The sequence below is a fragment of the Numida meleagris genome, chromosome 12, assembly GCF_002078875.1.
Source record: "Numida meleagris isolate 19003 breed g44 Domestic line chromosome 12, NumMel1.0, whole genome shotgun sequence".
Lineage (NCBI taxonomy): Eukaryota > Metazoa > Chordata > Aves > Galliformes > Numididae > Numida > Numida meleagris.
In genome coordinates, this window is record NC_034420.1 from 5,083,584 (window position 1) to 5,111,116 (window position 27,533).

At 38.4% G+C, this 27,533-nt stretch overlaps 1 long non-coding RNA gene across 1 annotated transcript in view; it reads right to left on the minus strand.

Moving 5' to 3' along the window:
- Window positions 1–27,533, minus strand: part of LOC110405247 — a 1,207,595-nt gene that overhangs the window by 269,774 nt on the left and 910,288 nt on the right. The window contains exon 12 of the long non-coding RNA XR_002442765.1: window positions 14,209–14,259. This is a non-coding gene — a long non-coding RNA (uncharacterized LOC110405247). The remainder of the gene's footprint in view (window positions 1–14,208; window positions 14,260–27,533) is intronic.

Here is a 27,533-nt window from a genome sequence, read left to right on the forward strand (position 1 = left end):
TGCGTTTAAATTACATAGAAAGTTCATGTTTGTCTAGTTAAGATATGCAGGACCTCCCATGAAGAAATAATATTCCAATTTGCAAGGAAAATCCCTCATCCTGGAAAGTGTGAGTATTGAGCTGGCCAGATTTCCTGTCTGCCTTGATCTTCATCTGATAGAAGAAATCTCACTCCAAGCGCTATTGAAAAGGTGCTGATTTCATAGTTAAAGGGTTGGGTTATCTTTGCATTTATCCCACATGGGGATTTTCAATCAAAGACAAAGCCATCAGGCAGCACCTTCAAATTCAAAGCAACTAACGGTGCCAAAACTAACAAAAATAAATACATAAAATAGACCCAAAAAAGATTCCACAGAAGAAAAACAAAACAAAACCCCCAAACTTACAAGTGACACTTCGCTATTGTTCCATCTTTCTAAATCATACAATCTATAACTAAGCGGCTCCTCATCATCCAGCTCCAAAAGAATGAGAAATTCTAAAAGAATTTCACTTTGTCTCATAATGTCTTACGTGTCATCACACAATATCAGACTCTTCTGTTTACAAAGTAGGAAAAAAACCAAACAGATTGGAGGAAGTCAGCTCAGCTGACTGAGCTCACAAACAATAAAGCTGCTGCACATCTCTTCTGTGCCAGTCTGGCCAGTGTAAGGAAGCAGCCAGACTGCTACAGGACTACATGATGTGCATTACTGTGACACACTAGCAAGTATGAGCTTGAATTCTGCAAGTGCAGTGGTCTGAAATAGTTAATACTACATATATTCTGCTGCACAGATGATATTGAGAATGGCTAATACATGCAGAATTTCGTTAGCACAGTCTATAACTCATGATATACATCAATTCCAAAAGGAACATTACTTAGGGGAAAAAGAAAGGATGCTACAAGAAACATTAAGCTACAATTGGTGCGGCATCTTCAGCAGATGGTGATCAGCCTCTTCACTAAAATTTAGCCTTATACCCAGCATTTTGATATTACTGACAGCTGTGGTAGGGTTAGCCTTGATATGCTTATGGCTATATTGTCACACAGTAACAGCACAGATTAGAGAATCTGTTTTACCACTCTCAACTATCCCCACCCTCACAGCAAGGGAGGATAGGACACTGAATGGGGGAAGGCACCCTGGATGGCAGACCAAGTTGCAACACTCCTCTCCTCTTATACGCTGGTCGGAATACATCTGCCATGGACTCCATCTGCAGTGGTCAGGGCTGCAGATTGTTTCAGGTTCCTCTGTCATTCTACTGCTAAGGATCATCCATATGAAAACTCTAACTTGACTTTGCTTACAGTTCTTAAAGCTTGCACCTAGTTCTCTCGTTGTTCCAAAGCCTGTCTTTTGTGCTTGCTGGTCTCATGCTGATGTTTTCATGCTGTTTTTCTTATGGACTTGCACTTGCAAATCCCAGTATTGCTGGGGATGTTATTCTGTCCTGTTTTATTGCTCTTGTAGGAAGCAGCAATCATGCTGTGAGAATAACCCCTTCTCTCCTTTCCTTACACCAAACTTTATATGTTTTAGTTAGTATTAGAGAACACTCACAACCTGATGAACAATTATTTCACCTGGTGAGTACTATCCAATAATATACATGTATGGAATCCTGAAAAACAGTCAGCATACTACACTCCCAATTAAGCAACACTAATAGCATCATAATAGGTACAACACAAAGTTAGGCAGGTCCCTGTGAAAATTATATAGTAATAGGAAAAAAGCACAGCGGTAATCACTGCCAACTACATTGCCACATCACCATCACACCCGGACAAGGTCCTCACCTAGGGGTGCCCCTCTTTCTCTTCTCAGCTAGTCACTGGGGAGTTTTCCTCTCTTCTTCTCTTGCCCTCACTCACATTTGTTTTCCTTCCTCCAAAATTAAGTTTCACTGCTGATGAATGCCATCAGGAACAGGACCTTCTAACATGGTCTTTCTCAAGATCGTTTGTACGGCAACATAACGACAAGATAAATCAATTTGTTTAAATTTCCTGAAAATGTTATTCTTTCCACAAGACATGAGCACAGATTTTCTCACTGTAACACAGCATTCTCTTTGTTGCTACTCATAAAAGACATGTTTTCAGACTTCAGCTTATTTTTAAACTCTTTTCTTACTTACCAATTTTCAGCTTTTTTTTTTTTTTTAAAGAAAATACGAAAGCTGGAAACAAGATAAGACAGCAATAGTTTTAATGTTATTCTAAGGATCTTTTTCATACTCCTATCCTTACATGCTGTTACTGACATCTCTGCTCACGCAACACTCAAGGCTCAGACTCATTCTTACATCCATTATTGTGATATGGTTAAATTCTGTAGGCATCCACATTTGAGTACCTGTGTTCTAGGGACCCACAAACACCATCAATGAGTACTGGAATTCAGCATTCTAGCATTTCCTTTGCTATCTTTTGGTCTCTCCACATATTTTCATTCAACCAATTCCATTGTACATTCCCTTATTCAGCAAATGTGACCAACACTCTTCTTGTTCCTAGAGAGAAATATCATGCATTCAGCTGGGTTAAATAAGTCACACTGCAATGCTGTGTCCATGTCCTTATTCACCCCTGCTGCTATCCACTTCTGTCAAATGCAACCGTGATTAGCAATTAAAAGACTCAGATCATTCGTAAAGATATTGAATAACAAGTTGTAACAATTCTTGAAGAAATTAGCATTCCCTGAGGTCTGAATGACTGAACTGCACAGCAGTGGTGTACATATAATACACTTGGAGCCAATTAATATTTTAAGGACTGAGTCTAACTTATTCTTTAAGAAGTGAATAGATTCCAGTGTTATCCCTATGAAGATAGAATTCCAGTAAGTCAAGATGTTATGAAAGCATGAACAAGATCTCTGTATATAGTACGGGCTCCAGCTATTGAGTGACCAATAATTTTCTTCTCTGCTTATTTAATATTCCAGCTTCTACTCATGCTGGCAATAACAGGAGAGGACACCAGCTAAGTCAGTACATTATTGTCATTTCTGGATGTATCTGGATCTATGCCTGCAACCACAACTACAATAGCACTGAGTAAAGCCAAATACTCCGTTTGGAATCTTACTGTTCTAATGTGTGACCAAAAGAGTAGGAAACTTAGAAAGATACAGTACCAAACAGTATGGAGCAACTAGAGCCACTGCTTATTTGTCCATGAATTCTCTCATCCAGCTTCTTTTTTGTTAGGAAAGATTCTCATTTCATATCTCAGCTGACACCTTCCAAGTCACACTGAAGCTTAGCTATCTGTGCAGCAGCTGTTAAGTTTCCCTCTTTTTTTATCCTTTCCTTCTTTTGTTCCTTTATAATCCTACTCACCCTCACTAAATATTAAACACTGCTCATAATACATCCTCAAAAAATTACAGTATGTCCTAAGTGCCATTAAAAAGAGAAAAAATAGATTCTACCTTTATGATAACTTATTTCCCATTATGTCCAAACAGTTAAAAAAGAAGTCCTTCCTATCCACCCCTTCTCACCAACTTATGCCCTATTTTGTCTTTCAGAAACACTGCAGGTAAAGTACATGAAGGAATGAATATACAAAGTGGCATCAGTAGGACTCAGCTATCAATTTGGGCTTCCCTGTTGTCTAGTTATAGACAAAGAACTGTCTATAACAGGCTTGAATGAATAATGGCTCAACAGTGCGTCTCTTGAACCATTTATTTTAACGTAAGCTGTTTTAGAAAACGACCTCTTCTATTAGCAGGTACCCTGAAAAGCATTATTTCAACTCTGCTATGACAGGAGATCCCAGATTTCAGCCTTATATTGTAGTTCTTTAAAGGTAGATATGACAGTTCACATGGAGGCTTCCAACAACTGCTTGGATTCACCTGCTTGACAGTTCTGCAGAGAAGCCAATTCCAGCAGTTGGCACAAAAGAAATACTGGAGATAACAGATGTACTGTGCAGATGCATGAAATATTTTCAGGTAGAAACACATTTTTTGGAAATAATTATGATAAAGAAAGAATAACATCTAATATAGACAGAAATATTCTGACGTTAAAAGTAAATATTGAAGACAAATGTGCATAACTAATGTTAAAAACAGCAGACATACTTCAATAACTCTGATAATACCCATAAAGAAGAAAAATACACGTAATGCTTGCTTCTGTTATTAATTTGTTTTATTAACTTACTAAGAAAGACTAGATAAAAAGTAACTGTTAAACACTTTGTCTTCAATTCTCAAGAGTACATCAAACTCAGGCAGTTCCTGCTACTTTGGAAAGGATACATTTTCCTTCATTAGAATACACCCTACAATAATTAACTTAGTACAGCAACAGAGGGACAAGACTTCTCAAGCATACTGCAATCTTCAGAAGTCTGTTAAGCAAATGTCAGGCAAAACTGGAATGATTTCAGTACTGATCTTGAGTTTTGCCTCAAACGCAAGCAGCATACACATGTTTAGCGTTCTTGGCATGGTTTTATGGTACTAGAAGGACATTCATGGACTAAATTTGTTTAAGTATAAAGAATACTTTTGCTCACCAGTGTTTGCAGACACATTACAGAAAGAGCATGAGGTCTACAGGAGTTATAAAATAAAGATCCTCAAGATTCTGTTTGTGGTATACAGACCACAAACCAGGCATCATGCCATCTATGAAATAAGAAGTTGTGGCGTAAGGGGAGCTCTCAAATTACCTTCATATACACCTGTCAGCTATGCATCAGTTCCTACTGGCATGAGCAACAACTCAAACGCTATCACTTGCCAAAACCAGGCAAGCGTATAGTCACAGTTTATTTCTTGGTAGTATAAATCCTGGTAACATAAATAAATGCAATTACAATGGTGAACTGATAATTTCATAAATCAATATACCCTCATTTAACTCTTACTTTTTCCCCCTACTAACGCTGACGGGATATCAGATAGTACCATGACATTGTTTCTTGAGCGATTACACCACACCACATGAGCCACTCTGCCAAGGCACACACATTAAACCTCACACAAAATACTCTGAAGCTGAAAGGACATTTATCAAATGGCTTCAGCCTATGCAACAAAATTCCAAAATCAACCCAAGACAAACTTCACATTAAGATACGGAAATAGTATTCATTGGTAGAGAAATAATCCCTTATCTACCATTACTATTGTGAGTGTTGGACTCTTAATCTGTTTTATATATTACTTAGATTTAAAATAATAAATTTGGATTAAATTTTCAGAATCATGTTACACTGGCTGCCTTTATGGAGGCCAGAATACGCTGATACATGTTCTAGGCAGAATGGAGGGTGGAAGAAAAAAATAGTTTCTTATTTTTTATTTTCTCATTTAAAGTTTTCTACACAGCAATCTGAACTTTGTGTGCAAGACATAGGTGAATGAAAGGGTGCAGATAAAACAACTAGCTTTTACATTTGGCATATTTTATACAGAATAAAAAACCCTACCATTTCAGTGTGCCTGATATCCGACGCAATGTCCTGAATCTTGTCTAAACTGAGAAGCAGGCCTCATTTTCCCTTCAGTTTAAGTTGCTTTTAGCTCAGAGAAAAGGAAACGTGTATCACAATAGAACTGAGGGTCAGGAGGTTATTCAGCTTGCTGTGGCAAGTAGTGTTGATCTAAATCCAAACTGTCTGATCAGTGTTACTCACACAACAGGAACAAGTGGAAGGGAGGTTGCACAAAGCTAGCATCAGGATACATCTATCTCAGTCTTTGAAATAATTTTCCTACTATATATTTACAATGTTAATAAATTTAACAGACAAGGAAAAAATAGAGAAAAAGGACGCTTTAGGTTGCATCTTTAGGAGGACATCACCTCATTTCAAATAATAATCTAATTCAAAATGCTTTCCTAAGGCGTTTAGATCTTCTTAGTTCACAATTTAGATCACCTTAGTCCACAATCAGTCTAACCTGGAAATAACTACTTGGGAGAGGAATGACTTCGCTCTACTCTTTGGCCAAAGTTCTCAGGTTCCCATTTGTGGAGGAAGTGCTCCTGCAGTCCATGGTAAGGTAAGGAATGCATTTGGCTGAAAATCACAGCAGTTGAAAACAGTTACATTACAGCTTGGTTAGTTGACAGATTAGGGTTCTCCTGTGGCTATGTGTGAATTTCAGTAGCACAAACACAGGATGGGAACAATGTCTAGAGACACATGGGACTGCAGTGTTTTTTGCTGAATTGAATTGATCAGGTAATTACAGTGTAAAGTGCACAGACTCATATCCTCCATCAACCCAGGATGTAGGTTAGAGACTAAGTATCTTTTCACTAGCCTGGAGTGAATAAGTCCAGGGAAGGACAACAGAATTACCCTTCTAGTTACTATCACACTCACCAAGTACAAACCTCCTCAACTGCCCCTCACAAGCACAAGTGCATTAAGAGTAATCTTTACTACTCTAAATTTATTTATTTGAAAGTGAAAGACCCTGGTGGCAGCCTGCCTTAAGGGACAGTAAAGTAAACTGGTATGGGTGAAATTTAACAGCTCAAGCAAGTCACACTGTATCCGATGGTAATCAATTAAGTAAGAAAATGGATTTTTATAGCACCCATGCCATCAGATGTTCTCCTCAAGTTTTGCGTCTGAGGTAAAACGTTATAATTTACATACGTAGTATCAGAAGCATTCAGAAATATATGTTTGCAGAATTTTACAGAGCAATAGCAGAACAATTTTGAATGAACCACAGTCTAAGATGATGAAGAAGGGAAAAGGTCAATAAACAGAATGAAAATCCCCTAATTTGATCCATTTGCTGACAACAAACACAGATTGGGCAAACTACCAGGCAACTCTAACAGAACTAGCAAGGTTAATGGAGCTGCTGCTATAACATATTGTAGATCTAGTAGTGTCAGTGGCGATAGCGGTAATGTTGTAAACACAGTTTGTTTTCCATCTGGTGCGTGGTATATGCCCTTGATAAAAGGGTGCTCCATTATGCAGTTTTAATCTTAAGTTTATTTACTCCTAAAAATGTATAATGATTTTAATAGCCATATAGAGTGACAGAACTTCTGCTTCTAAAACATCCTTATGAAACATTTCCCTAGAAAAGTCAATGTGAATGTTGCCCATGTTTGGGATGGAAAATAATATTTTACATTTATATCTCTCCTGCACCCTTTACATACTACTAACAAAACCATGAAGCTACAAGTAAAACCATAAAAGATCTATGTTATTAGGTACATAGAATTCACAAACAGACTTCCCTTCACTGCAGTGGACTTTGGATAAGGCCTTGAGAAATCACTGATACAAAAAAATCAAGCAACTTTCAGGAGCATTTTGTGCTGTCACGTAGAGCTGCTGAGTCTCTCATTCAACTTCATCCCACACTCTAGGACACACACTGCTGAGCATATAGTTTTAACTCTCTTAATCGGTGTTTTTAACTAATATTCTGCTGAAGCCTTGATCTGAAATATAATCACTCTTTTCATGAAAATATTTACAAGAGAAAATGTGGAACCTTGAAGATTCATGTTTGAATTGTGCATGGTATCTATGGTTACGATGTATTATGGATGGTAAGGAACAGTAACACACTGCATGAAGCAGAAAGAACTGCAACCAGAAAGAATGTAAGATAGCCTAAAGGAGATAGTATATAGCCTAGAAAAAATGATATGTATAGTGGAGAAAGCTAGTTAGAGGTAATAAAGGACACAGTGGAAAAAACTGAACACAGACAGTCATAAGCAGTTATTCTAAACATAAAATTGAACTGCAGGAATTGTAAAATGGTCACAGTGACAGGCCTTCCCAAAGGTGATGAGCTATTTCAGAAGGCAGGGCAAGGTTCCCTTCAATCCCTCTGTAGTCTACTACCACTTAGGTCTGCAGTTACGTATGTCTTCTTCCTTTGCTTCAGATATTTGCACAACTCCTGGGTTAGCTGCTACTGGAGAGGAACAGCTCTTTTTGTCACTGAGATATGATCTTAGTGAGTTAGCCAACCGCTATAGATCTTGCTAAAAGCTGAAAAGCAATGACTAACCAAAATGCCTGGAATTTGCTCTAAAAGCGTTCTGAATGGGAATGAAGGAACTTCTACTTGAAGATTACACTCTGCTGGAAGCATTCAGTAGACAACCACACAGATGTCCTTTAAGTCACCAAGCTTTAAGTATTAACGTGGTTTTAACTTTTTGCAGTTACCATCTAGTTCTGTTGACAATCATTTTGAATAGACTGTATCAAATGACAGTTCACAGGCATCTACACTTCACAGATAATGGGTAGGTGGGTTAGTGAATACCTGGCTATAAGCACAACAGAACTGTGGATTGTTAACAGGCTGGATCCAGGGACTTTTCATAAGAAGCTACTGTTAAGCTTTTATATTTTAAGTCTGCATAATTCTGTAAGATACTAGGGTGCTGCACTCCAGTGAAGCTGCAGGAGTTGTACAACAGATTTTGTTTCAACAACTAATAGTTACAGAGAAGAGATGTGCTGACTACAAGCAAAAACTTTGTTAGTCAGTCTAGGGGCTGGAAAGGGAAAAGAGGAGACTGGCACTGATATGCTGCTGCTAATGCTGCACCATTTCTGCTCTAATCCTCAAACACCTTTACAAAGATGGCTTCGATCTGACTTCCTCTGTTGATTTCCTCTAATTTGAAATGCAAGTTAAAATATGTGTTAGCTATTTTGTTCAATACCACCACAGAAATGCCACAGAGACAAGGAACTGAGAAGAGATCATGAGATAAGTTATGAAACGGAAAGAGGCATGGGAAATAGGATAAAGGAGGAGTTTCTTCAACTACTGTTCCACTTTTTATGGAGATAAGATGATTGTTGGCAAACACAAGATGTTTAGCAGGATCTTTTTCTGATTAAACTAGTGTGTAAAAGGCAAAGGTACTCACAGACAGTCTTGTGTTTTATGGTTTCCTTTGAATTTGAAAAATTATTTCTTAAACTTGAAAACACAGAAAAATTACTTCTTAGTGACATTAATTAATCTACATATATATTAATATCTTTGGTGGTGATGTAGTATCCGGGTCTAAGTTTTATAATTTATATTACTAAATTTTTTCAATCCATTCACAGTGAGATACAAACTAACATAAGAAAGGTAAAAGTACTCCATCCGATATGAATTACTAGCTGTGACCTACATTACCTCAAACAGCGCCACAGAATCATACTGGATTAGCGAGGTGCCATTCTAAAATAATCACAACACAAATCCAATCACCTCTCACCGGGGCCACTGAGACATAAACAAGTTTTTGTTGTTTTTTTAATTAAACATTCATTTCTACAGAAGAATTATTTTCTGAAATAGAGATTTGGTGACAACCTTCTTTTTTTTAGAAAGACTTAATCAGGATTTTTTCATCCTTCAAGTTTTTTTTTATGTAGCTGTGGTAAAATTCAAAAATTTCCAATTCTACATTCTACTCTTCCCTCCTCCCCCACTCAGTGAAACAGAGCTAAAAGAAAAACAAGTTTCAGAAAGCCAACAGCAGCGTCTTAGAATCACAGAACTGTCTGAGTTAGAATGGATCCTTAAAGGCCATCTAGTCCAACTCCCCTGCAACAGAGACACCTACAGCTAGACAGTATTACGGAATCAACAAGGTTGGAAAAGACCTCCAGTCCAACTGTCCACCTATCACCAGTATTTCCTCACTAAACCATGTCCCTAAGTAAAACATATAAACGTTTCTTGAACACCTCCAGGGACAGTGACTCCACCACCTCCCTGGGCAGCCTGTTCCAGTACCTGATCACTCTTTCAGAGAAGAAATTTTTCCTAACATCCAGTCCAAATCTCCCCTGGCATGACTTAAGACCATTCCCTCTAGTCCTGTTGCTAGTTACAGGAGAGCAGAGGCCGACTCCCGCCTCACTACAACCTCCTTTCAGACAGTTTTAGAGAGCAACAAGGTCTCCCCTGCGTGTCCTCTTCTCCAGATCAGATTATTTAGAGCTGCAAGCAGTCTGACCTTGAATGTTCCCAGGGACAGGGCATTCACCACCTCTCTGGGCAACCTGTGCCAGTGCCTCACCATCCCTATTGTAAAAAACATCTTCTTTATATTCAATCTAAATTTTCCCTCTTTCAGTTTGAAACTATTTCCCCTTGCCCTATCACAGCAGATCCTTCTAAAGAGTCTGTCACCTTCTTTCTCATAGCCTCCCCTTCAGATACTGAAAGGCCTCTATCAGGTCTCCACGGAGCCTTTTCTTCCCCAAGCTGAACAGTCCCACCTCCCACAGCCTGTCCTTGCAGTGGAGGTGTTCCATCCCAGGGATCAATTCTGTGGCCCTTCTTTGGACATGCTTCAACAGGTCCATGTGTCTCCCGTGCTGAGGACTTCACATCTGGACACAATACACAGTGAGGTCTCACCAGGGCAGAGTAGAGGGGCAGATTCACCTCCTTCGATCTACTGACCACGCTTCTTTGGATGCACACCAGGATAGGGTTAGCCTTCTGGGCTGTGTGGGCACATCACTAGCTCAAATTCAGCTTGCCATCTGCCAATACCCCCAGGTCCTTTTCAGCAGGGCTGTGCTCCATCCTTATATCCTCCAGCTTGTACTGATCTCAGAGGCTGCCACTATGCAGGTGCTAGACCTTGCACTTCACTTTGTTGAACCTCATGATGTTCACCTGGACCCACTGCTTGAGTCTGCCTAGGTCTCTCTGAATGGCATCCTGTCCCTTGGGTGTGTTGACAGCACCACACAGCTTGGTGTCATCTGCAAATTTGCTGAGGGTGCACTCAATCCCACTGTTGATGTCACTGATGAAGATGTTAAAGAGCACTCGTCCCAGTACAGACCCTTGAGGAACACTGCTCACCCCTGATCTCAATCTGGATGTTGAGCCATTTGACCACCACTCTCTGGGTATGATCTTGTACCCAATTCCTCATCCATCGAACAGTCTGCCTGTCAAAACCATATCTTTCTAATTTGGAGAGAAGGATGTTACAGGGGACCTTGTCAAAGGGATTACTAAAGTCCAGACAGATGGTATCAGTGGCACTTCCCTTGTCCACTGACACAACAAGGTCTGTCAAGCAAGGCCTGTCCTTGATAAAGCCATGCTGATTATCCCATACCAACTCCCTCTCTTCCACATGCTTTAGCATAGCTTTCAGGAGGATCTGCTACTACTACCAGATTATATTACTAGCCTATGTTTCCCACTGGAGAGGGTGAAAAACTGGAGTGTGAAATGACATGTACAAATAAGCGAGCACAGCTGGAAAGAAAGGGAGAGTTAAAATGGAGTTTAGCTGAAGATTATGTTTTCTAGTATTTAATCACCATTTAAAGAAGAATTTTTTTAATGCTCCATTTTCATTGTTACACCTAATGTAAGAAGTTTCCTCCTACTAAGAAGACGGAGTAAGAAAAGAATTTCTTGTCAATTCTGACTCAGTGTTACTGACAACAGCCCTCCTGAATTCTACAAAAAAGTTTTTATAGTATTAGATTATCGCGAAATAATACGAACATGTGTATGGTGTTCAAATGACAGCATGTCATCTCAGACAGATATCAGAGATATGGAAGACATATTAAGGTTACATATGCACAAAATACTTACATCCCACTGCTGTTATTATGTAGTGGTTACACTAAAAGTGCCAAAAGCCACTGGCAATGATTAGGAGTATATGGCACTGGAGCTATTTAAGGAACTAAGATAAATAAACCCATTGTAATAGGTTACTGTTCACACTCGCAGTATGCATTAGCTTTTGACCTGACAACCATGTAGTTTAAAATAGTTAAGACAGAGAAAACATACAGGAGATGTATTACTATTAGACAGAAAAATGGAAGCTTACCCACTTACAGGATCCTGACAAGCCCAGGAGTAGAACCTGAAGTACTTGAATTCATTAGTCCTTTTGCTTACCATGTAAAGGCTGCCCAGGGAGGCAGTGCAGTCCCCACCCCCGGAGATGCTGACAAGTTGTGTGGATGTGGTGCTTAGGGACATGGATTAGCGACAGGATTCGGTAGGTCAGATTGATTGCTGGATTTAGTCATCTTAAAAGTTTTTTTCCAACCTAAATGATACTATGATTCTGTAGTATCAGGCAAACAATTTTACAAAAGTACAAGCCCAATTTAAACTTGAAAAAGTATATTAACTATTTTTTTCATTTCTATGCATATCAGTAAGCGTAAAGATTCCTGGAAACCTCAAGCCACCATTAACAACACTAACTTACCTTATCAAAACTGTAAACCAGTTCTATCTGCATACCTCACTAAGTGCTGCTCATCAAAGAAAGACCACCATTTGCCTCAGTTACATCTACTGCTGAATTCTGACTAAAACTATATCTTATCAGAAGCTGAATCACAGAAGCTTATGTACAAGCATTTAAAGCCTAACTCAAAGTTTATTCCAGCTCATGGAGCAATTATCTGGATTTTATTGGCTTCAGAGAATTATGGGGAGCAGTTTCACAACAGGCTTAACCTGACTTAGGAATACCCAACAATGCTGTTCACCTGCTGGCCTGGGTTTGTTTCCACACCTCTCCCTTGCACCTTTCCACACCTCCCTTAGCACTGGCAATTTTAACTGCGCAATTGCACAGTAACATCAAACTCGAAACTATTCCTTATTATACAGTAAGAACTATAGTTTTTAGGGCTTTTGTATGAGAATTTAGGGGCAGGAAGGTGAGGAATACTAGTGGTGTTTGGGGGGTTCTGTTTTGTTTTTCTTCCTTTTTCTTCTGATTAGGTTACAAATTGCAATTGTGAATATAAGTAGGTCAGAGATGAGGGGAATCAAAGCTGCCATTCTGACTGCAGCACTGGCTCAGAATGGTCTATACTGATCTTGAACCACACCTCAAAATATTACTGCCAAGACATTCATGTCTTCATTTCCATATACCATTTTGTGTAGATTCCCTTTTAATTAGTTTTCAGATGCGATAGATATTCAAAATGCTAGCATACTACCACAAACATTTTAAAACCATTAGAAAAAAACTAAAGAACAGAAATACAAACTTCAGGGATCAGCCAGGCATGGAGTAATAAGCATAGAAAATAAAATTCCCACCTTCTTTGCATTTCAAACATGCTGTTTTCCAAAGGCAAACATGAGAAAAAAAGGCCGCAATGTTTTGACCTCTATGTTTTTTAATCTATTTTTTTATATTCTGGAAGTCCGAGTCCTAACAAACAAAATCTGGAGTCTTGCATTCTTCTTTAATATATATATATATATATACACACACACATATATATCAGAAACTACTAAGCATTTTGTACAAAGAGCAACACTAAGGCGTAGTCATCCCACCTTCTAACAGCAGGGGTCAAAAAGCCACTTCTAGGTGACTGGAGAAAATGAGAGTGATTCTCTCTGCCTACCAGAAAGTAGGGGTTTACAGCCAAATCTCTCATAACTCTTAACCGTTCCAGAATATTTTGTAATAGAGCTCCTTATTCCATCTGTTGTGGGAATTCAGAGGGGTACATCCGCTCTACTTTGACAGAGCTCTTCTTTTGAAACAGGGATGAGCATTGCTCTTCAAATCTTTGCACTGACTTTAGAGCAATTATATTTCACCCAAACAGAGGTCCAACAGGTAGAGATTTGCCTGGGATCCTAAATCTCCACTGTCAAGTCTTGTTAGTAGGAAATGCAGTTAAGGTTTGACATCTACAAACAAGGAGCTACTGGATCCTTTGGCTGGCAAGTATGTGTTCTGTGCCAGAACAACATTCGTAATCACAGCCAATAAATTTAAAAAGACAAGTGTCCTTAAATTATGTTCTCCACCTTAATTAAGTTTCACCCTACGGCTTTGAAAAAAAATCAGTAGCATCACATCTTTATCCTTGTTGATCCCATTGTAAGCTGAGGTGGCAGAGACTGTTACAACCAACTCTAAGTGCCTCTTTTCCTCAAAGGCAGTACTTCATAATGCAAGTCTGCATCCAGCACTGATCTACACACCCACACACACACAACAAAAATCCTCATGTCTGCGTGTGTATTGAGCGCATCATAAAAACACCGTGCTAACCTGCAATAAACAATTTTTTGACTGCTTAGAACATCAGATAAAGTACTACAAATAAATTCTACACAGTTTTTCATTCAGAAAATATGTATATATGTATCCTAGATTAAAAACAATAATATCTTATTACTTACCAGCCTTCTCTTCTTTTCTCTTCAAGACTGGTGACTATTCATACAGAAATTCTAAAAAAAAAAAAAAAAAGAGAGAAAGCAGGAACGCTCATTTCATCTGTCAAAGTCAAGTATATGTTGCCTTTAATAACTCAAATTCAGCATTTCTCACAAGCATTTAAGGATGGTGTAGAAAAAAACCCAACTGTTTAACAGTGTTCTACAACTCACTGTAGGCTTCCCATAACTAAAATCACTGTAATGGATTTGAATATACCTAGATAATTCAATATATATTTCTACAGTCCTCTCTATAAAATATTTATTAAGTACAACTGTCTTTTTCTTATGGTCTCAATGCAGGTATGTATCACAAATTACAGCTACCCACAGTTCGGTGTTTCTAAAATTATTGGTATTGGAAAGAAGAGTTCAGAGAATTAAAAAAAAAAAACCAAGAAAAAAAACCACAGAAGATCAGGACTGCATATAGTCCTAGCAGCCTCACTGCAGTAAAGTTCCTCTAGTGCTTGCTTGCTTCACAAATGTAGACAATGCAGCTCCTGCCTATGACAGTTATATACAAAAGAAGTTAATTTGAAGACTAAGTTAGAAAACTTCAGAGCACATCCTGAAGATCAAAAGTAAATTTAAAAAAAATCCACCTTCTTTTATAGGGAAATCCTAAATATTTTTTCACATTTTGTGACAAAATGTAATGTACACACACCCACAAATATATGTATACACTGTCCTTCCATGTTTCCTTTAAAGTTACTTTTTTTAATTTTCTTTCATTATGAAATTTAATTATGGAACTACAAAGATCAATTCATTAACAAAAGCTTCATACACAGCTTAATTTAGCTTCAGTTTAGGTCTCAGTGCAACCTATCTATTCTCGCTATCATGAGGGCTCAAGGGAAAGTTTTGATTTGTTTTTTTAGCTTCAACACTCCCTCAAATGTAGAGCTGACAGGAGCTGCTTCCACTGCCATGAGGCTGGCAAAGCTACTTTTATTTCCAAAGAAAAGGTAAAATAGCAACAACAAAGTACAGCATTTAAAGAGTAAAATGAATTTGTATACTATCCTCTGTACTGTGGCAATTAAGAGTTTCATTTACAGAAGCTTGTTACCAAAGTAGTGCCAACACTGTTTATTAATTAAAGGTGTTTTTTCATCCTTAGCTCCTTTGTGAAGAAAGTGAGAATTAGCCTCCTGTTTCTGGGGAATTACAGTTTTCTAATCATTTTAAAAATGAGGGTGACTAGTTCTGCCACCTATGTGCCCTGCAAACATTCTGCCTCTCACGTACGCCAAAAATACTGACAGCTCTTTCAGACTGTCTATACATTACTTTAAATATTTCCGTGCAAATTTTGAATTATTTTGTTCATCAACCAAAATCTGTGCTGGTGTTCTTTTAAAGCAACTCTGCTCTTTGCTTTCAAAAAAACATGTTGTTTCATTCCCCTAAAGAAGCTCAGAACATCAAGGAAAATAACATCAAGTGATAGTGGGTTCAAACGTATTTCTAATCTTTACAACCCTTCAGTACTTACATTAAAAAAGTGAGGCATAATTTATTTCTGATGAAACAGAGTTGCTCAGCTTTCTGCTAATAGGATCCTCAGGGCAAAAGGGGTAGGGAAAGCACTGATAAAGGAAGAGAGCTTCATTTTACTGTTTTTTTGCTAGTCTGGAAACAATAAATTAATAATAGTGTTTACTCTGATTATCGTTGATTTAGGATAAATTGTTCTCATTTAGCAAATGGGGAAATGAAATTCAATGCCCAAGGGACTGAAAAAATAAATCTATGCCAAAGGCTACAATTGAAGATACATTTACAGACCCATTCTGAATTCCTGGATTAGTTCCAGTCACTGCTGATAGCAGGGAGGCTGATATGCTAGTACCATTTACTAGTTTAATGATGCAAGTAGGCACTCCTTTTCTGCTCCCCTCTTTGCTTCTCCTTCTGTTCTCCTCGTGTCCATCATTAGATTTTTTATTTATTTTTTTTATAAATCCTTGAAGGGTCACTAAGTTTCTCCTCCCTCTTTTGGCAAAACGAGTGTTCACTTCTTTCTCAGCAGTACACCTGTATTTTGATACTGCTCACCTGAAACGCTTCTTCCACCAGTCAATTCTTACTCAACTAATTCCACAAAAAAATGTAACAGAGAACCTGAAAATGGCATACCATCCTATATCTATGTATAAACAACAACCAAACAAAGAAAACAAAAAAAATAACAGTACTTCTCAGAAAAAGCATCATGAAAACAATAGAAACACCGTTACTCAGCCAAGAGGAAAGCCTGGACTAAGTGTACTAATAAAAGTGTTTTCATTTCTTTTAAGTGCTGCATTATCATATTTCTCGTGCTTGAAAATAATGAAAGAGGATACATAACATGGTATTGAAGTTGATGGCAAACGGCAAAAGCTTCAGGCTAGCGCTGCAATCCCTCGTATGGAAGTATCACCATTTATTACCACTCATTCAATTTTAATTTTATAGAGCATCTTTAAAAGGTCATTTTAAAAATGGAGTATTGTATCCAATATTACTGACTAGTTAACCACCTTCAAAGCAAAAAATCTGTAAAGATTTGCATTCACGTTTATTAAAACATAAATTTGATGTAGTTTTAAAAAAAAAAATAGTTTATTATTTTCCCATTTAACTGACAGAGCCATTTCTTTTTCCTCCTAGTAAATACCTTGATCTTTAAAACCACATCGTGTTACAGAGATGGTGTTTGACTATGTATTCACTACTTCACGCTGCATTTACCGTACTATGAGCTGTCATGTACCTTAATACTTTAGTCTCTATTTTCTTAAGTACTACATTTATCATTAGAACACAATGTAAGGAAGTGATGAAGTATGTCCAGCAAAAAAGTCAAGCCAAATCCTAGTTTAGAAAACAAAGAATTGATATCTAAGTTTGCATTCAGAGCGCCCAGTAGTCTTATTCCATTAGCTTATTAATTATCTGATTTTTAACATAAATAAGCTGTCAGTGCAACTGATATGGCCAGCCAAACCAGGGGAGCAGTTCTCCCTCCACAGCACTGGTGAGGCTGCCTCTAAAGCCCTGTGTTCAGCTTTGGGCTCGTCACTACAGGAAGGACATTGTGTTGCCGGCACATGTTCAGAGAAGAGCAACGAGGCTGGTGAATGGACTAACCAACGAGACAAGAGGAGTGGCTGCAGGAACCGGGGCTGTTCAGCCTGAAGAAGAAGAGGCTGACGGGAGACATCAGTGCTCTCTGTAACTGCCTGACAGGAGGTTGCAGCAGGTTAAGGTGTTGGTCTATTTCCTCAGGTGACAAGTGACGGGACACAACACAATGGCCTTGTGTGATGCCAGGGGAGGTTTAGACTGGATATCAGAAGGAATTTCTTCACAGAAAGGGTGGCAGGCATTAGAATAGGCAGCCAGGGAAGGTGGTATGGTCCCCAACCCCAGGTACTGAAGAGATGTGAGGACGTGGTGCTTAGGGACATGGTTTAGCAATGGACTTGTAGCATCAGGTGGATGTTTGGACTTTCTCTTAAAGGTCCTTTCCAACCTAAATAATTCCACTGATTCTAATAGAAATATCCAGTACTCTTTTTCAAGTGAAGGTAAATTAAAAGTGTTGAGAGGATCAGTTTTAACCCTTAACAAACAGAATTTCAAACTGCTGAAACTTGACTTCTTTCCTGCTAATGTACAAAAGCACCTGTGATCTCTAGCCTGTTCTGAGAGTCTCTTCTTATAGGTGTGAAGACTGTGCTGACCAGTGGTTGTCAGCACCCTGATTTTTAAAACACCCTAGTTTTAAAATGATCGCATAATGGTACAGTTGGATAATTTTAATATGCTTCTCAATGGCTACACTTTAACTAATAAAATTGCCGGCATTATCTCCTTTGAAGGATCTTCCAATTCAAATTCAGATGCTTAACAAAAATACACAACAACATTCTTCTAACTCTGAACTTAACCAAAAGAGTAGAACACACATTGTTGCTCTCCAGATGAAGCGCTGGCTATGATCTCAACTAATCTAAGAATGTACCATGCTGCTGGACTGGCCAGCAATAGCCAGAAAGCTTGTCATTTCTTCAATGAAAGAAATGAAATACAGCAAAGAAAAAGCAACCTACCAGTGTCACAGAACAAACGTATGGAACATGTATAAAGCTACACCTACAACTCCTATTTCTTTTCCCATTCACAGGCACATACTACCCTAGGAATGTTAAGTATTTTTATATCTGTTTCTTAAAAATTGAGGATGAACTTCCTAATGTATGCAGACAAAAGTTTATTAATCTGTTTTTGATGACAAAACTTTTTAGAGTATTACTGAGGACTAGCTCATCATACCAAGTAGGCTGAGGATTTTCTAGACCATGAGCAAATTACTTAGGATCACAGAATGGCTTAGGTTGGAATGAACCTTAGAATTACCTAGTTACAATCCCCTGCTGTGGACAGGACTGCCGACCACTAGGTCAGGCTGCCCAGGGCCCCATCCAACCTGGCCTTCAATGCCTCCAGAGATAGGGCATCCAGTACCTCTGTTGGCAACCTGTGCCAGTGCCTCATCACTCTCTGAGTGAACAATTTCTTCCTAATATCTAACCTCATCTTCCCCTTTTAGTTTAAAACCATTCACCTATGTCCTATCACTATCAGACTGTGTAAAAGGTCAGTCCTGCTCCTTGCAACCCAGGATACTGTTGGCCTTCTGGCCTGTAAGTGCTCACTGCTGTTGGCTCATTTCAGGCTTTCCTTCTACAGAGCTCCCGGGTCCTTCTCCACAGGGCTGAAGATACGTCCTTATCACACTCTTATTCTCATCCCACGTAATTTTCAGAAGAAAATGGAAATATCACCAAGACTAAAATAAAAACCAATAACACTGTGAAAACAGACAAGCCCTACTGTCAAATAGAGATTTCTTCATAGGATACTCCAATCAGACATTTAGACAATAAAGCTACAATAAATCATCACATTTAGAAACTGCAGTAAAGAGCACCAAAATTATAAGGTGTAGATTACACGCTGTTCTCTTTGAATATGATTAACATAGTCCTACCATACTATGAAAAGGCCTCTTTCCAAGCAAAGAGACATCCATACAAGGCGTATGTGCCTAACTTCCATCTGCTACTCTCAATAACACCTGGTCAGCTGCAACTGGAGCTCTGAAATCAACACATCTTTTATTGTCAAGTTTTCCCAAGGTTTTAAGTACACGCCGATTTTCAAGGTTTAGGCAGGACTTATTAAGGTGTAAACCAATCAGATATTAAGTATTCTTTTATCCAAGTCTTCTCAGAAGATCAAACAAATACATTCAGCACAGGTTTCAGAGTACAACACAAAATGTTTTAGTAATTTTTATTTTTCTGCTCCCCAAATGAACTAAGAGCTATTCTGACAGTGAACGCCTTCAATCCTTAAAGCTGACAGTATTCCAGACTTAAGATTCAGTGGAATACGTGACTAGAGTTCTACTTCTCGGACTGCTTCTGTATTTTATACTAAATTTACAATGGACAATATGAATGACTTGAGGCAGGCATATTAAATACAATTCCATTCTACCATTAAACATCATCTTTAGATGCAAACTTTGTCTACTGTGATTTCATCTTGTAGGTTAAGATAGAAGTTCAAAAGCTGTGAAAAAGCCTGCAAGCCTGCTCTAATATTCAAGTTCTGTTTGATAGAAACATCAGATTACATTTAAAAAACAAAGTCTTTCTGTTTTTTTTTTTTTTTTTCCTTTCCCAATGCATCCTTGAGACCAAAGGCTTTGGCTGAAGTGCAAAGAAACATTCAAGCAAATGTGTTTCTACATATATCCAATTATCATGCACCTGAAAACCAGAAAACTTTTAAAAATCATTCTATGTTATTTCACAAATGTTTTCCAGCATACGTGGCTGAATGCTGGCATTCCGGTAACAGCAGCAACAGCCTTCACATAATGCACACACAAATTATGCTGAACTATCTCTAAAATTTAGAGTAGAAACAGAAGTAAACCTTGATCCAGAGAAAAACTGAGATGCACAGTTTCTTCCACAGAACTCTGATTTTCATTCTGTCATTATAAAGAAGAATCAGGAAGACTGCAGTTCAGAACCTGACTTTAAGAGCACCCTCCGGAGCACGACCTTCACCTGTGCAGTGACATCAATATGCACAGACAGCAACATGAGGAATGTACTTGACTCTCAACTCATGTCCTCTGTAATGCCTCGAAAGTTCTTTCAAAGTATTTGTTACTTTCTACTGGTAGTAATTCCTTCACAGGATCAGACTTGAGGTAAAATATGTCCTACAAAGATACAGAACAAAACCCACTTGTTTCCACACAGCCTCTCTGCACAGAAAGCAGTAAAGCTCCCTGAACACTGATGTCCCCAGCATTCTTGCTCGTGCCATTTTCTGATTACCTCACCTAGTATTTACATGAGTACTTACTTTTAAATAGATATTTTAAAAGAATGTGGGGGAGATTTTGTTGTGTTTTTGTTTGTTTGTTTTTTTAAACCCAGACAGCTGGTTATAGCTAACACAGGAATAGGAAGCAATAATTTATATCAGGAAGCAAAATGTCTTTTAATATGCAGTTTCCAAACTCACCCTTATTTGCTATCTACTGCCTATTTTTTAAATAATGCACAAATCAACTCCAGTACCATGGAAATAATCAACACAGAATCAAAACCTGGAGCTTCTACTAGAGCACAAATCAAAAGCTGTTGGAATTCAACAGCTGGAGCCTGTCTCATTATTTCACTGTGCTTTGATGTGCTTTTCAGCCAAGTATCTTAGAGAATTACTTGCAGATATGTCTATCTGCAAATTCTACACTGCTTACACATTATAGTTTCCAACAGAGATAAATACTGTAACTGAGTTCCCATTTTCAAAAAAAAACCAACTTTTTTTTCTTATCTTCTATTAAGCACAAAACCCTGTAAATAGAGGAAATGAAAATCAGCTGCAGCTAATAAAAGAATCAAGTTTGTTATTGACTTTGAGCTGGTAGTTTCCATTAGATTATCCATCATACTTTTATTATGTGATCAACTGCCTAATTAATTTTGTACTCGTGCATTTAGGCAGAACACTGTATGTTTCAATGGGGTTTACTATAATCCTGCACCTGCGGCCTCAGTGATTTAGACAGCTCTCTATCATAAGTTTACACTATGCCTATAATCACGTCAGCTGGAGTATGGTTCCCGCTATTCAGTCTGTTGAAATACAGCAGTATTTAATTTCTGAGGCACTAGAAAATTTACATCTGTGGTTATGTGTCTTTGGACTTTAATCAGATCAAAGTCACTGAGAGATATTAAGAGAGTTAGATACAATATTTTGCTCAGACAGTTTTAGTGGATAAATCAGACACTGTTTTGATTTTCCCTGCTTATCTAGGAATATGAACAGATGCAATCATGCTATTGTATAATGAATGTTGATTGCCAATGGTATTTGATTTTGCAACCATTCTGTAGTGATAATTAAAGATAACTTGATATCCTATACAGTCATAGTTAAAGATTGCTTTGTGTGCTTTATTGTATAAATAACCGACAGAAAATGAATGGATTCTCTCTAACTTTATCTGGCACGTATTTCAGAGCGGAAAAAAGTCACAAAAGTCTCGATAAAAATATTCAGATGCAAATGAAAGACTTCATTCCAAAATGTGTTATTTATCTTCCTTTTTTTCTTGTCTGTGGCATTTATGTTAAGCAAAGGCTTAGTACTTTATGATACATTAGCTCTAACTTCTACAAAAAGAACTAGAAATGAACTAACATGAAAGCTGTACTGTTATTCATGAGTCACGTGCTCCTTGCTCTGAAGACCGCTGTCACCAATAGCAGTCTCCTGTGATTGCATCAAGCTTCCAACAAGGCTCACATAGAGTAGAAATACGCACACACTTAGTACATCACTCAGAAGCCTTAGGAAACATCTAAATGTACTTTCTCCAAAAATTTTAAACTTCCAAAATTCAGAATTTCTTGCCATTATAGTTGTGGCCAGAACTAAACCATACACAAAACATTAATAAACTCAGGAGCTGAGCTGGTAGTCATCCCCTTCTCAGCAGTAGCCCAGCAGATGCACAGGTAGGCTGACTATAGAGACATTTTTATTTCAGCAAAATGATTTGACAGTTCTCCTCCTGCACAGTGGAAGCAATCTGCTATTGCCCTGTATGGTGCATCAGCTGTTGCTTTGCTCACATCTAACACATTTACTGAGTAGACTGTAAGTGAACTGACACAGAAAAGCATCCTCATGCCCTTGATTCACTCATGCATTCATTCACTGGCATGTCTCCTCTCCACTCCCTGTAGGCTCAGGAAAGCAAAAATGGCAGAAAGGCAGAAACCCCTCCCCTTTAGTGCTCCCACAAACAAGACCTTTTCTGACCATTCTAGAAGTTACAGCTCTCTTCTCCCCCCTAAGAAGTTGACACAACCTCAGCCCAATAATCACGAACACTACGCCCCACAACCTTGCAAACTGCTGTACGCCAATTTGAATCCCAACAGAAAAATTTACTTTGGAGCACTGAAAGTCATCTGTGTATTGAAGCATAAAGGAGGATCAGGATCACGGTACAGAATATCACATAAAATATTTAATGACTCCCACTTAACAACTATTTCAGTTCCCAAATGTGCAAATTTTTTATGCATTCCCTAAGTAACTGCACTGTTACACTGCCATGAATCTCAGAATCATAGAATGGCTTGGGTTGGAAGGGACCCCAAGGATGGTAAGGTTCCAATCCCCCTGCCATTAGCAAGGCCACCCAACTCCAGATCTGATACTAGACCATGTTGCCCAGCGCTCCATCCAACCTGGTCTTGAACACTGCCAGGGACGGGGCATCCACAGCCTCTCTGGGCAGCCTGTTCAGGCACCTCACCACTCTCTCTGTAAAGAACTTCCCCCTGACATCCAATGTAAACCTTCCCTCCCTGAGCTTAAAACCTTTCCCCCTTGTCCTATCACTATCTAGGTGAGTAAAAAGTTGATTCTCCTCCTGTTTATGATCCCCTTTTAGATACTGGAAGGCTGCAATGAGGTCTCCTCACAGTTGTCTTTTCTTTTCACCCACCAGGACCCCCTGGTCATTCTACGCAGGGCTATTCTCAAGGAGTTCTTCTCCCAGTCTGTATATGTACATATCTAGGGTTACATACTCTAGGTTACTTGGCAATGTTGAACCTCATTAGGTTCACACAGGCCCATCTTTCGAGTCTGTTGAGGTCCCCCTGGATGGCATCACTTCCTTCTAATGTTTCAGCTGCACCATGGTTGCTACATACAGCACTAGGCAACTGACAAGCATTTCCTATGCCAATACTGTGTGTTGCTTCCTATCTCTAAAGTTCTGTTTCATTTTTAACCATAGTTCAACAGTCAACAGAATGAGCTTCTTAGCACTCAGGTCAATGCAGTTACTCGTTGTAAGCGTCAGAAGAACATCCACTGCAGCAGTTCATCCTGTTTTAGATAGGATGTGTGTCAGGTTCTGAATCTGGTCAATTAAATTATCTTCATTCTTGATGTGAGCTTCAGTCATTGAGAGCGTTCAGTTGCCCCCATTCCCTTTAAGAACTGCAAGACTAACTCCTATATAGTCTCTTCAGGATCTCTGATAAGTTGAAGCTGATAATTATTTGTGTTGTTTTTATCCCACCAAGAATCAGAACGATACCTGTGCCTCTGATGTATTTCCAGTGCGTGCCATTGTGTATGTCAGTAAAATATCAGTTTCCTATGATTTAAGAAAGCATTTTTGCTGACATTCTTCTCATGACTTTTCATTCCAATTTATGAAGTTACCTTCTGAGGAATTTTTATGATACCATCGCATTCCTATAGAGGCTACCACCTAAGCCTTGATTAGTTCACAGGAGATCAAACTCCCTAACAAGTTACTGTCGGTTGCAGTTTTAAGACTATAACTAGGTCAGGTTTATTACCTGTATCAATCCTTTTATGTGGCAAACCAAAGACAAAAAAGGATTTTAGAAAAAAAAGAAGGAAAACAGAACTGAAAAATCTAACTAACAGATCTAAAGTGTTTTTTTTTTTTTTAATCTCAAAAGTGAATTGTCACATATGATTTTTACAATACCAAACCCCGAAGGCTGGAGCCATACAATCTCCAGCTTAGTCTAGGAGACCTTACAATATTGCAGCAAGTTTTTGTTATAGAGATAGCATATGAACAGAGTTGTCTCTATTGTAGCTTCTCTTAGATATTTGGTCAGCAAAGACTGTGGAAAATATTTGCTGTTCTTATGAGGACAGAAATACCTTTTTCATCTACTGCTACCTCTTGATATTTTCCAAGTGCTGGGATTGTTCTAGATAGTTCTGGAAGAGCTACACTACAGTAAGAAACAACACCAGAACTTCTATAAAGTTGTTTTATATCACATTCATGTTCATAATTTTTTAGACATCTCATAATAATACATCACTGTATGGAATTCTTGATGCCCTTTACAACTGATGTCTGCTCAGTACTATCCCTTTACTGTGGTGTTTGTTATTTCAGCTTCTGCTAACATTCAGATCCAGGAAACACAAACACACTGCAGCAGAAGAGAGTATCTTTTTGAAAAGTTAAAGCTTCTGGTGAAGTTCCAAGAGGTCTCTCTTATTCAGACTCAACAACCATTCTGTACATGATCACTGTTTCCGTGAGTGGAACAGAAGTAGTCTTAAGTACAGAGAATCATACGTGACCTTTTTAATTTCTTAAAACACCATCGTCATCCACTTCTGTTGGTTTTAGGAGAAGCATCACTGATGTTCAAGTTTTCAGGCCATCAGCCACTCAGTGCTTATAAGTAGGCAGAGTAAACCAGCTTTCCCAAAAGAACTGAGAAGAAGGACAAGATGGCCATGGCTACCATACTCGTGGCTGTAAGGGAGATTTTCTAATGAACCAAAAAGGTACTAAAACAAAGAGTTTTAATGAGTGAATACAGAAAAGTAAAGCAAATGCTGGTAGGTAACCAGAAATTCCTACTTTGGCAGTATAATAATTAATCCTCTTGCTTGAACCCTCAGAGTCTGAAGACTGCCACAGCATCAGACACAGATGCTACTAAGACATACTTTGCAAGAACAGACATCTCAGGGAGAGAACATGACTTAAGCACATTTTTGGGTCATGTCTCCTTTCCTGCACCCTCCTTCTTCATGCCAGTACTAATTAATGTACAAGCTCACATAAACATTGCCAGCAAGTGTGTGACAAGCAGCCAAAACAGTAAGGTTTTTAACATTAATGAAACATGCGGAAAGCGGAATGAAATGTAGAAAAAGTACCAGTGTACTGATTTTGCCATCTATGCAGGAAATGTCAAATGCAAACTCTTTAAAAATCAAGGAAGCAGCCAGATTCACGGTATGCTGATGCTAGTACTTATTATGAGGAACAATTAAAACAGGCTGAAGAATGTTTTGCCAATTAAGAAAAGCTGTGTTTACATACCAAAGAATGTAAACACTCAGATCAAACACAGAATGCATGCATAAGTCCAGTTCACAACACAGAAGGACTGAAGCTGTGCATCAGCGTCCAACACATCCAAACAAACCCAGAACCCAAAGGTATATCCTCCCCACAGATCCTCCTCCTCAGCAGCTCCAGGTTTGCTACTGATCACCTCCTTTCTCTTGTGAAACAGAGCAAGGCAGGAAGAAGCACAGCTCACCACTCACTTTATTAGTAAATACCTGAGAACAGAATCTCAGATCTTTCCCTCCCTAAATCTCTTCCTGAATAAGCTACCTGCTTACCTTTCAACCCATGCTAACTTTTTCTGAAAGTCTGGCTGCAAAGTGTTCAAAATCTCAAGAGGGTGGGTAATAAACCCAGAGCTGCTAAGGAAACCTCTCTGAGGATGTAAGCCCTACGCCTGTAACTAAATTGAAGACATCCTTGGGATATGATCTACCATTTCAAAGACTGAATGTTTTCTCAGAATTTTAGAAGAAAAGCAGAAAACAAACTGCAGAAGTTCAAAATGCAGGAGACATCTGCTGCTGGAAGAAAACTTGTGCGCAGTCTGAGGGGAACCCATACTCTGGGATCTCAACAGACAAAGACAATGGGACTTCTAACACATAGCAACATGAATTGAAGAGACGCTTTAACTTTTTCCCTCTTTCCTATAAACACGTACTTTAAACTTACCAACTTACAGCTAGACATTTTGCATAGAAAAATAAATTAACAGCTCTAAGCATGGTAGGCCTAAAGATAACACCAAAAAGTATCTTGTTTAAAAAACAAATGTGGTAATAAACGATAAATTGTTCAGTAAAGAAAAAAAAAAAAAAAATTACCATTCTGCCCCTATTCCAAATACAGAGAAAGAACCAAAACAGCCTTTTAAAAGTAGAAAGATGTTTCTAAACTTGCAGACGTTTTGCTCTCAGAACGTTTTCTTACTTGTGCAATGCATCTTTACTATACTCCATATATACCGAATCTGTATTTTCTGTCATGCATTGCTGCACATAAATCGCTCCCATACCCCTCCTCCTCATTTTTTTCCACCAAAGGACTGGAATCCAGCCTTGTGTAAGCCTGCAGCACTCCAGATGGGTCAGAGAGCCTCGCCAGCAGCGTTGTTCAATACCACAAGATAATTTTATGGCCTTCTGTTTAAACATTGTACAGTGAATATGACTTCTGACTCAAAATAATAACAACATACGGTACTGCTATAAAAGAGTGCCATGTTTAGTGGCATGCAAGAATTGATATATATTTACTATAACACAATAGCTGCATTAGTTACTGAACATGGACAGCGAACAGTAATGAGTCTTCATGGAGGATGATCTACTCAAAATGTGGTTAGACATCCTGTACAAGTTGGCTAAATGACGTAATATCAGTCACAAAAATATCAGAGGTCTGCTTAGATGTCAAAACATTAACTCTGAATCCCTTTAAATGCAAGGAGTATGGCCCATAGGGGTCTTCTGATTTCCTTCCTTTCTGATAGCCCTTTGGTTATCTGAATACCTCATGAATTCATCCTTGACAAACTGTTCAACTTGCTAAACTATTCAAAAGTTCCGATAAAATTCAAGTACAAAAGGACTGCCAGCTGAGTATTATTTACTAAAGGGATAAAAAAGTGAAACTTTTGGAGAAGTTACAAATAGTGATTATAGTCCAATAATTCACCAGTGACACAGGATTACCAAATAAGAGTGCAATAACCAAAATTTTCATGTTTGTCTAATAGATG